This window comes from Lemur catta, chromosome 10, assembly GCF_020740605.2.
Source record: "Lemur catta isolate mLemCat1 chromosome 10, mLemCat1.pri, whole genome shotgun sequence".
Taxonomy (NCBI): domain Eukaryota; kingdom Metazoa; phylum Chordata; class Mammalia; order Primates; family Lemuridae; genus Lemur; species Lemur catta.
In genome coordinates, this window is record NC_059137.1 from 85,069,410 (window position 1) to 85,082,041 (window position 12,632).

Genomic DNA, 12,632 nt, shown 5'->3' on the forward strand with positions numbered 1-12,632 from the left:
TATATATTCATGCGTACCCATCTATCCAGCTTCTTTACCTTGCCAATTTGTTTCAGATTTTCTAATACTGTTGGAATAGTAATGTCAAAGTTTGCTGCTAATTCACACATAGGTTGAGATGTATTCTCTTCCACTACAGCTTTCAGCTCATCATTAACCACCTTGGTCTCAGGTTGCCCACATGGCTCATTTTCAAGATTAAAATCACCAGAACTGGAACTTCTCAAACCGTCGACATACTGTGTGTGTTCATTAGCCACATCTTTCCAAACACTTCATTGATATTTTGAGCTGTCTGCGCATTTGTTCCACGATGGAACTCGTATTAAAAATTAACATGAATCTTTGACTTATCCGTGGTTTCACAAAATTGCTCAAAAAAATTTGAAAGATAATTACAAGCCAAACCATGCATTTGAAAGAATGAGGATGTACCTTCACAATCAAAATAAAACAAGAAGTGTCAAAGTGAAATATCAGAGATATCAATCATCAAACTTAGTACTTCAGGAAATTGGACATTTTATACTTAATAACCTAATATTTATTATAAGTTCTCTATGTGCTGGACATTAAAATTAAAATGTGAGCAAAAAAAGATATAATCTTCAATCCTCCCGGAATTGATAGCCTAGTGAAGTCAGATATTAATTAAATAATTGCAGAAATCTAAAATTATGGCTGTGTTAAATGCTACAAAGGAGAGTTACATAATGTTGTTCAAACATGTATCAGGAATTTGAATATCAGGGAGAACCTGAATGATTTCTCAGAGCTTAGGCTGACATCTAAAAAATGAGTAGGTGTGAACTAACAAAGAGGTCCTAAGTAGACGGAATAGCTTTGCCCTGGCACTGTGCCAGAAGGGAGCATGGCATCTGTGAGCACCTGACAGGGGGCCAGCCTGACAGAAGAGGGCAAGAGACCAGGACTATGGTATAAGATGAGGGTAGGAAAGTAGGTAAGGTCCATACTATTGGGAATTTGGTATAAGGAGTTTGATCATAGTCCTGAGAACTATTGAAAGGTTTTGAGCAGGGCCTGAGGAAGGCAGAAGTATGACATCCTAGAAAGAATTATTCTGGATGCTATAGGGAGAATGGGTTGAAGGGGCGCAATAGTGGATACGGGTGAGTCAGTGACTAGCCTATTAAAACATTTCAAGCAAGAGAAGTTTATAGTTTGGCCTAGAATGATGGTAGTTAGCTGGATGGATTTGGGGGATACTTAGGAAGCAAAATTGAGTGGCATGGGATTGGTTGAATGAAAGGTATCTGGGGTCCTTCAAAGGAGATAATTACTTAATAATGGTAGTCCTGATTGCTGAGAAAGGAAGGTTGGAAGAGGACCGTGTCAGGTGAGATGATGACTTCATTTTGGACATGTGGGACTTGAGTGCCTGTGAAACACTGAAATAAAAATGTGAAGGAGGCCTCAGGGCAGAAGAAATGTGGATAGGAGAACACTGGAATTATCTTCTAGTGGGTAGAAATTAAAGCCTTTGACAGAAATGAGATTGCCTGTGGAGGGAATATAGAGTCAAAGTAGGAGAGGGCCTAGAACTGAGCCTTGGGAATTCTAAAATGTACTGTCTGAATAGAAGGGAAGGATCCTACAAAGGAATTAGAAAGGAACTGTTTGAGAGGTAGGAGAAAAATAAGAAATGTGTTGTGTCATGGCAGAGATCACATATTTCCTTTTGTTCAGGCCATATTTTGGAAGTAGCATCTGCTATTTGGAAATTACAAAAGGAAGAATAGTGGTGTGATATCTGTCCCCCTTTAGTAATGGACATGTTATAGTTAAATAAATATTTGATCTCAGCCTTTTGGGTGATTCTCTTAGGCTGGGTTCCCATTTTGTGGAGATGGACTTCGTATTTTAGAAAGGGTACTGAACATAGGTCAGAAGACCTGGATTTTAGTTTAGATTCTTTGACCTTGTATAAGTCACTTCTCCTTTTCAAGTATCTTTCTTCTTTATCTCTGCTGTTATGCAATTTAAATATTATATGCCTAAATGTGAATTTATTTTTAATTTCTTATTATAGATCTGTAGTCTTTCAGACTAAAGATTGACATGTTTAGTTTTTGAAAAATTCTTAGTCATTACTTCATTGACTCTTGTCTCTACCCTAATCTTCCCGTACCACTTCACTTAAATAACAAACATTTCACATGTAGTATAAAAACAATACTTCCCATTTCTTCTCTTTCAACCATTGTGCTGTTATTGTCATACACTTTTTACGTTATGAATGCCTCAGTGCATTGTTACTATTTTTGTTTTAGACTATCAATTTTTTAAAGCAATTAAAATAATAAAAACCATATTTTTGTATATTTATCTTCATTTTTACATTTTCAACATTCTTCATTTCTTTATGATGATTCAGATTATTAACGATATACTCCTTCCTTAAGAACTTCCTTTTTTTTTTTTTTTTGAGACAGAGTCTCGCTCTGTTGCCCGGGCTAGAGTGAGTGCCGTGGCATCAGCCTGGCTCACAGCAACCTCAGACTCCTGGGCTTAAGCGATCCTACTGCCTCAGCCTCCCGGGTAGCTGGGACTACAGGCATGAGCCACCATGCCCGGCTAATTTTTTTTGTATATATATTTTTAGTTGGCCAGATAATTTCTTTCTATTTTTAGTAGAGACGGGGTCTCACTCTTGCTCAGGCTGGTCTCGAACTCCTGACCTTGAGCAATCCACCCGCCTCGGCCTCCCAGAGCTAGGATTACAGGCGTGAGCCACCGCGCCCGGCCAAGAACTTCCTTTAACTTTCTTATTGTGCTGGTCTATTGGTCATCAATTCTATCAGCTTTTGTTTCTCTGGAAAAGTCTTAATTTTGCCTTCATTTTTTGAAAGATATTTTTGCTGGCTGTAGAATTCTGGGTTGACAGTTTTTTTTCTTTCAAATCTTTGCATAGATCGTAACAAGAAGTCTGCTGTGATCATTAATGTGTCTTGTGTGTGTTTGAGGGCTGCCTTAAATCATTCTCTTAATTTTGCTCTTCCACGGTTTGAATGTGCTAAGTCTAGGATATATTTGTGTAAAAATTCTCAAGCATATATTTTCAAATATTTATTTTGTCCCATGCCACTCTGATTACATGCATGTTAGACCATTTGATGTATTGTCCCAGTATTTGGATACTCTGTTCTATTTCTTTCACTTTTTTTTCCTTGTGTGTTTCAGTTTGGATAATTTCTATTAACTTATCTGCACATTCACAGAAGTACGGTCTGCAAGTGAGCCCACTGAGAGAATTCTTCACCTCTCTTGTAATGTTTTTTACTTCTAGCATTTCCATATTTTACTGTATGGATGTACCGGAGTTTGTTTTTCCATTCACCTATTAAAGGACATTTGTGTTTTCAGTTTTTGGTGAATAAGTTATAACATATTATAGTGTATAATATAGCGTATTATCCCTATACATACCCATATATTCATGCTGCTATGGACATTCACTAGAGGTTTTTATGTGAATGTAAGTTTTCTTTTCTCTAGGATAAATAACTAGAAGTGGAGTTGCTGAGTTACATCAGGGTGTGTTTAAATTTATAATAAACTGCCAAACTTTTCCAGAACAACCATACTATTTTGCATTCCTATCAGTAATGTATTAGAGTGACTGATAATATTTTAGTGAATTAATTTATGATATTCACCTAATTTTAGACCTAACATTCCTAGGAATTTATTTTGAGAATAAAATTGTAGAATTTTTATCCTAAATTTCTCTTTATGTTTTGCTTTATACTTAAGAAGGAGACATTTGAAGTTATTTTCGTTTTATGACTACTTTAGTTGAAATTGAAATGTGTTACTGCCAACATTTTGTGAAAGAAATCCATGACATCTGTTTTACGTTTAGTGAAGTTTGGACTTTGCTTAGGAAAAATAGATAAATTATAATCACTCTTACAACTATTAAGAGCCAACACTCATACCTACACACAGAATTTCTTTCTATAATGGAAAACTCTATGTGCTGTAATACAGTACCTTTTATGAGGATGCAAATAGGGAAATGAAAGAATTTTGAATCTTTTTTTTTTTTTATTTCAAAGATGATTTATTATTTTTACTCAACCCAGGGTACAAAAGAAGGAGCTATGAAGAGGGAGAATAAAAATGTAGCTTCCAATGACGCTGAGCTTGCCTGGTGGTGTGAAGTAGCTTTCTGGGGCTCCCAGATAGATTAAAGCGTGGTCTGGTGAAATGCAAGAAATCCTGAGATGGAAGCAGCTGGTAGAGCTGTTCCTTCCTTCTAAAAAAATGTGTCTCCCCTCATGTTTGTGTGGTAGCAATAAATAAGGGGGTTGTCAGAAGTATGCACTGATGGTCTCAGCCTCTAACAAGGTGGGGGCTTATCTGTGAGTTTGCTATCTTTGCTGTTCTCTGGGATCCTGCATTGTTCAGTAGTTTTAACTTGATATTTCAGATCACTTTTCTTGCTACTACCTCTGCCATCAGTTTATGCCAAGCATTTCTGGTGTCTGCTTTCTTTGCTACATATCCATACATCTATTTATCTATACTATACATCTCTAATTAAATTTTTAGTAAAACATACATTACCAAATATATGATTTATACACACAATCCATGGTCATAAGGAAAAATGTCAAAATACTCCTTCTCCAGGACTCCAAAATATTATAAGTAGAACAGTGGAATCCTCTGAAAAATTGAGGATTGTACTCTAAACCTTTCTTTGCCACTAAAGGTGTAATTTGATTTTCAGCATCTCAAGTCTCCAGGATTGCTGAATCTTTTTTTTTTTTATAGCTGTAGAAAGTTTATTTATTTTTCCTCTTTATTTATTTTTTTTTATTTCAGCTTATTATGGGGGTACAAAAGTTCAGGTTATGTATATTGCCTATGCACCCCTCATCCCCCCGAGTCTGAGCTTCAAGCGTGTGAATTTTGAATCTTTTAAAGTTCTTTTTAAAAGAACAATCTCTTCCCCTCTCCAAGACTGTGTGTGTGTGCGTGTATGTGCACATGTGCACATACGTGTGCTTAAACTTTGGTCATTGTAACTTTTAAGATTATCTTCTTGGCTCATTCCCTTATCACATGATTAAAAGTTTATTTTTTGTTCCCTTGTTTGATGGAGAATGAAATATCATACCACTTTTGCCTGTAAGCTCTAATGAAGTAACTGTTGAGGTTTATAGGCCTATATTTTTTGGAGAGTCATTTGTTTTTTCAGGTGTTGAAACAGATATTTTTAATAGTTATCAGACTAAGTTTTAACACTTACTCTCCAGTGTTCTTGTAACCTTAAGCAGCTGTGTGTTAATTCAGCTGTTATTTTGTTTTCTGTGTATCCACTTTGTTTTTTGTTTCTTTTTTACTTTTTCTTGCCTTCTTTTGGATTATTTAAAATTTTTTTCCTATTTTTCAGTGTGGCAAAATACTCGTGATATAAAATTTACCACCTCAACCATTTTATAGTATACAGTTCGGTGTATTACATTCATTAATAATATTATGCGGCCATCACAACTATCCATCTCCATACCTCTTTTCATTTTATGAAACTGACACTCTACCCATTAAATAATAACTCTTCTTTCCTTTCTCCTCCTACCCCCTAGCAACCACTATTCTACTTTTTGTCTGTATGATTTTGACTATTCTAAGTACCTCATATAAGTGAAATAATACAGTATTTATCTTTTCACAGTGGCTTATTTCACTGAGCATCATTTTCTCAAGGTTCATCCATGTATCATGTCAGAATTTCCTTCCTTCCTTTTTTTTTTTTTTAACATCATACAAGCTTTATTTGCACCATCTATGTAAGATAGTTCTGCGAATCTGTCCCATTGAGAGAAAGATAGGGCCTTTTCTCTTATGCTTGTTACTGAACTGTAAATAAACATAATTACAACTCAAACTTACAAACTGTTAACTAAATAATTCCTTTACTCCTATGTTAGTTATGATCATCATAGAAGAAAGGCTTTTCCTTATCCACACAGCTGCAGCCCCTTCACTGGTACTGCAGCGCTCTGGAAAATATGCCTTCAGGCTTCTTCCCATTCCCCAAGGCAGCAGGAAATCCTTCTTTTCCTATCCTCTTGGCTAAAGCAGCCAAAGATTTAAAAGTCTTTGGTTCAAAGATGGCTAGATCTGCAAGTACTTTCCTATTGCGCTCCATCTGACAATTAAATTGACAGTGAACACTGGGTACTTAAGGCCATGTTCCTGGAAGTCAGCTGTAATTTGATTAATCAAGAGTGACCTCATGTTTCTCTTCTTCAGTCTTTGGACTTTGGTGCATTTCGCAAAGGCTCTAGTCACAACTCTGATGGCCGACCTGTAATAGCAATTCTTCCTTCCCCAGAAGTGCTGGGCGTACTTCAGTACCTTCTAGACGCATCAGTAGTGGTAGGTGAGGTGGTTCCTCAGACAGCTACACCATGGGGAAGACCATGGTCCCCTCAGCCAGCTTATCGGCTCACTCCTCCTTCCTTTTTAAGGCTGAATAATATTCCATTATATGTATATACCACATTTTGCTTATCTCTTCATCTGTCTGTGGACACTTGGGTTGTTTCCGTGTTCTACCTATTGTGAATAATGCTGCTATGAACATGAGTGTACAAGTATCTCTTTGAGACCCTGCTTTCAAATATTTGGGGTATATACCCAAAAGTAGAATTGCTGGATCATATAATTCTATATTTAATGTTTTAAGGAATTGCTACATTGTTTTCCACAGCAGCTATCTGTATTTGTTGGGTAGATGGGTCTATAGATGTCTGTTAGATCTAGTTGGGTTATTCTGTTAAGTCCTCTATTTTATTCTGATTGTTCTATTCATTATTGAGAGTTGAATATTGAACTCTCTGTTATTGTTGAACTATCTATTTCTCCCTCCAGTTTGTTCAATTTTTCCTTCATATATTTTGATGGTCTATTATTACATGTGTAAATGCTTACAAATATTATATCTTTTTGATCTATGGGAGCTTTAGGAGTACAAGCATATTTCAGAGATATTACATGTTCCAGACCACCACAATATAGTGAATATTGCAATACAGTGAGTCACACAAACATTTTGGTTTCCCAGTGCATATAAAAGTTATGTTTATACTGTACTATCTATAGTCTATTAAGTATGCAATAGCATTATGTCTAAAAAAATGCTATATTTTATACTTGGGCAGTTCTTGGCACCCCAAAACAATTACAATAGTAACAGCAAAGATGACTGATCACAAATCATCATAACAGATATAAGAATAATGAAAATGTTTGAAATCTTGCAAGAATTGCCAAAATGTGACACAGATATGAAGTGAGAGCATGCTATTGGAAAAATGGCACCAATAGACTTGCTTGACACAGGGTTGCCATAAACCTACAATTTGAAAAAAATGCAGTATCTGTGAAGCACAAACAAAGTGCAGTAAAATGGGATATGCCTTTATATAATGTTCTTTATCTCTTATAACCTTTTTTGATTTAAAGTCTGTTTTGTCTTATATTAGTATAGCTACCCCTGCTGTCTTTTGGCTACTATTTGCATGGAATATCTTTTTCCATTCTTTACCTTTCAATCTATTTGTGTCTTTGCATCTAAAGTGAAACTCTTTTAGACAGCAAATAGTTGGATCATGTTTTGTATCCAGTCTTTGCCTTTTGGTTAGAGAATTTAATCCATTTACATTTAATATAATTACTAATAAATTGGGACTGACTTCTGTCATTTTGCTGTTTGTTTCTGTGCTTTATAGCTTTTTTGTCCTTTATTTTCTTTATTACTGTCTTCTTGTGTGTTTAGTTGATTTTTTTGTACTGAAATGTTTAAATTCTTATTTCCATTTGTGTATATTCTATAGCTATTTTTCTTTTTGTTTACCCATAGGGATTACATTTAACATTCTAAAATTATAACACTAATTTGATTTTATACCAGCCTAACTTCAGTAACTTAGAAGAACTGTGTTCCTTTATAGCTCTGTTCCCAACCTTTTCAGTTATTGATGTCACAAAATTATTTATATGTGTGTGCCCTGAAATGCAAGCTAATAATTCTTTGAATTGCATTAGTGTCATAAATCATGTAGAAAACTATATGTGGAGTCACAAAGGAAAATTACAATAATATTAGCTTTTGGACTAATAATTATTTTCTAAAAAATGGATTAGTCTCTAAAATCATGTAGAAAACAAAAAGTAGAGTTATAAACCATTGTTACAAAAATACTAGCTTTTATAACTGCCATGTATTTACCTTTACTGAATCTTTATTTCTTCATATGGCTTCAAGTTTCTAATATCCTTTGATTTCACTCTACAGGACTCCCTTGACCATTTCTTGCAGAAAATGTCTAATGATAACAAATTCTCTCAGTTCTAAATGTGAGAATGTCTTAATTTCTTCCTCACTTTTGAAGCATAGTTTTGCAGGATATAAGATTCTTGGCTGACAGTTTTGTTTTTGTTTTTGTTTTTTTTCCTTTTAGCACTTTGAATATATCAGCCCACTGCCTTCTGGCCTCTAAAGTTTCTGATGAAAAATCTGCTAATCATTTTATTGAGGATCCCTTGTATGTGGTGGGTCATTTTTCTCTTCTGCTTTAAAAATTCTCTCCTTGTCTTTGGCTTTTGACAATTTGATTATAATGTTTCTCAATGTGGATCTCTTTGAGTTCACCTTACTTGGAGTTCTTTGAGCTGCTTGGATATTTATTTATATTCATATCTTTCATCAAATTTGGGACAATTTCAGTCATTATTCATTCAAATATTCTCTTTACTTCTTTCTGTCTTCTTTTTTTGGGACTCCCACAATGCATAAGTTGGTCCTCTTGATGGTGTTCCATAGTTTCCTTACACTGTTCACTTTTCTTTCATCTTTTTGTTTCTGAGACTTGATAATTTCCATCGTCCTGCCTCCAAGATTGCTGATGCTTTCTTCTGCTTACTCATATCTGCCTTTGAATCCCTCAGTGAATTTTTTGTTTCAGTTATTATACTTTTTAGCTCCAGAATTTCTTTTTGGTTTTTTTTTTTTAGGTTTCTGTCTCCTTATTGATGTTTCTGTTTTGTTCATACAGCATCTTCTTAGCTTTCTCCACATCTTTCTTTAGTACTTTAAGCATTTTTAAGACAGTTGTTATAAAGTCTTTTTGGAGATCTGCCATCGGGATTTTTTTTTTTTCCAGAGACAATGTTTATTTATTTATTTATTTTTTTCACTTGACTAGGCCATACTTTTGTGTTCCTTTGTATGCCTTGTGATTTCTTTTGTTGAAAGGTAATCATCTGAATCAAATAATGTGGTAACTCTGAAAATCAGATTCTTTTCTCCAGGGTTTGGTGTTTTTTGTTTGTTTGTTTGTTTGTCATTGTTTTTATTTATCTATTTATTTATATTTTTATAGACTGTCTCTGGGCCAAGGATCAGCCTGAGGTATAAACTAAAGTCCTCTCAGTTCTTTTCTGAGTCTGAAACTTTCCGTGGATAGCCACAGTCACTTTCTGAATTTTCCCTTATATGCAGTTGTTTTTCAATGTCCTAGTCTTGATTGGCTCCTAAAAAGGGAAAAAGAGGAAAACAAAGATGGGAGAAAAGCGGCTCTGATCCTTTAAATCCCCTAGAAGTCACTTCAGCTGGAGGAGGCGGAGCTTGCCATAGTGTGGGAATGTGTAGCCACAATGGCTGCCTGACCTTTGTCTGTGCTCCATGATCAGAAGCAGTAATCAATGATCAGCACACAGATCCCTTATATTTGGAGGACAGTCCTTTTTAAAATTTTTTAAATTTTTTTTTTTTTTTTTTTGCTCCCCCTGGGTCCCCCGCAAGCTATGTGCAAGCTGCTTCAGCAGCGCACACATAACTGCCTGCCAGAGGGGTTGGGGGTCGAGGAATCGGTACCTGCTATAGTGATACGAACTGAAATTTACTGACATTACCCACAAGTTACTATCCAAGCCTTCCCCTGGATGTTGAAAGCCTTAGATAGACTCTAGAGTTCTAAAATGGTTACAGCAGAGAGATTCTGCCAGTAGAATTGTTTTCTAGGTTGGAGAGATGGAATTTTAGTGCTTCTAATTATATCATCCTCTCAAAATCCTCTCCTTTAAATATATTTTAATATTCCATTTAAATTTATTAATTCACTTTTTGGCTATATCTGTGTTATTTTTTATTGACTGCTATAGAGATTACAACATATGTAACCTAACTTTTAACATCTACTTAGATTTAATACTTTACTACTGCAGAAATAGTCCTGTAGTCCTTTAAGCATACAGATCATGTTTTTTTCCTTGCTTCATGTTATAGTTTTCATGTGAATTATAATATATTCATATGTATGCTTTGAAAACACCATTAGATAATGTTATAATTTTTTACTTTCAACTGTCACACATAATTTAAATGACTTAAGGGAAGGCTAATCATTTGTTATATTTACCCAGATTTTTACTGTTTCTGTTGCTGTTCCTGATGGAAACTTTTTAAGATACATTGCATATATCCTGGCTTTGTTCCCCTAAATACTTAAGTGTGCATTTTTAAGTGTGGAGATATTCCCTTATATAATCACAGTACAATGATGGACTTTATAAATTGATACTGATATAATACTTTAATATGCCATCCATATTTCAGTTTCATTAGTCAATCTCATAATATTCTTTATTGCATATTCTTTCCCCCTGCAGTACATGATCTAATCTCAGCTCACATATTGCATTTAGTTGCCATGTCTCTTTAGCTTCTTTTACTCTGGAATGATTCCATAGCATTTCTTTGCCTTTTTAGACTTTGTCATCTTTAAAAAATAGAGTTCTTCCTACTTTTTATTCCCAATAAAATGTTCATTATTTTATCTTTTTCTGATCTTTTCTTGTGATCCACTGATGTTATGCATTCCTGGGCAAATTCCATATAGGTAATGTTTTGTCCTTCTCAGCATATCTAGCCTTCATAGGTATATTAATTGTGATCACTCAATGAAACTGTTGCCTTATTTCTCCACTGTATGATCACTATTTTTTTCTCCCTTGGAACTAATATGCAGTCTGTGGGGACACACTTTATGACCATGCAGTTATTACTCTGTTAAAATTTCTTCGTCAATTTAGCATCCACTGATGATTCTTGCGTGATCCACTCTTTATTGTGATGGTTGCAAAATGATGACTTTTCAACTCTAGCACTCTCTTCACATTTCTTAGTAGGCACTTGCCATTATGCTTAAGAAGTAGATCTTCATACTCTACTATGTACATGTGTGTGTATGTATCTATTTATTATAGATTCATTCATTCCTATTTTTTTCAATGATTTATAATTCCTTACTTTTCTTGTTTATTTTGGTGCTCAAAGCGTTCCAGATTTGACCAGTGGAAATCTCTTTAGGCTAGCTCTTGAATCTACATGATAATCCCTCATCATATTTTTGAGCATTTCCTTATATTCTGGTGTTAAAAGATTTTCCAGGCTCACAACATACTTCTGCACCAGCCCTAGATTCAGCCATTTCTCAAGGAAATCATAGTTCCTTTTAGTAGGGAATGGTATTAGAGACTATGATCTGGCACTAGATGTGCTCATTGCTATCAGAATGTCTTTGCTTCTAGGTTCTTTCAGAAGACAGAGCTAGGAAATATATGCTTATACATACACATACATAAACCTGAAAATAAGAAATCATTTTTATATATGTGTGTGTGTATACAGTTATGTGTTGCGTAACAATGTTTTAGTCAATGATGGACTGCATATACAAAGGTAGTCCCATAAAAGTCTACCATATTTCTACTGTACCTTTTCTATGCTTATTTTTGTTTGAAACAGAGTCTTGCTCTGTTGCCTGCACTAGAGTGCCATGGCATCAAGCTCACAGCAACCTCAAACTCCTGGGCTTAAGCAATCCTTCTGCCTCAGCCTCCCAAGTAGCTGGGACTATAAGCATGTGCCACCATGCCCGGCTAATTTTTTTCTATATGTATTTTTAGCTGTCCAGATCATTTCTTTCTGTTTTTTTTAGTAGAGACGTGGTCTCGCTCTTGCTCAGGCTGGTCTCGAACTCCTGACCTCGAGCGATCCTCCCACCTTGACCTCCCAGAGTGCTAGGATTACAGGCGTGAGCCACCGTGCCTGGCCCTTTTCTATGTTTAGATGCACAAATGCCTACCATTGTGTTACAAGTGCCTACAGTCTTTAGTACAGTAACAAACTGCAGAGCTTTGTAGTCTAGGAGCAATAGGCTATACCACATAGCCTAGGTAGCTAGTGGTCTAACATCTAGGTTTGTGTAAGTATACTCTACGATGTTCTCACAACAAAGAAATCGCCTGATGGGGCATATTCTTGTGATTAAGTGACGCATGGCTGTAAATATATATATGTACACAAAATCATGGGTTTACACCAATGCCTCCAATTCTAATCCATCCCTATGGTGTTTGTTATATCCCTACTAACATTTGACATTTGTGTGTTTCTTCTTCCACGATGAAAAACTTTGCTCCTAACAATACCAACACATTTATTCATTTGCTTGGTCCTGTTGTTGTTGTTGTTGTTGTTGTTTTTTGTGTAGTGAAAGTCTGCTTATAATGGATTGTTTTTGCCTTTTCTG

At 35.3% G+C, this 12,632-nt stretch overlaps 1 protein-coding gene across 2 annotated transcripts in view; it reads left to right on the forward strand.

Annotated features, from left to right (window-relative positions):
* Nucleotides 1-12,632, forward strand: part of LOC123646337 (centromere protein P) — a 239,244-nt gene that overhangs the window by 17,896 nt on the left and 208,716 nt on the right. The gene's annotated exons all lie outside the window — the stretch shown is intronic.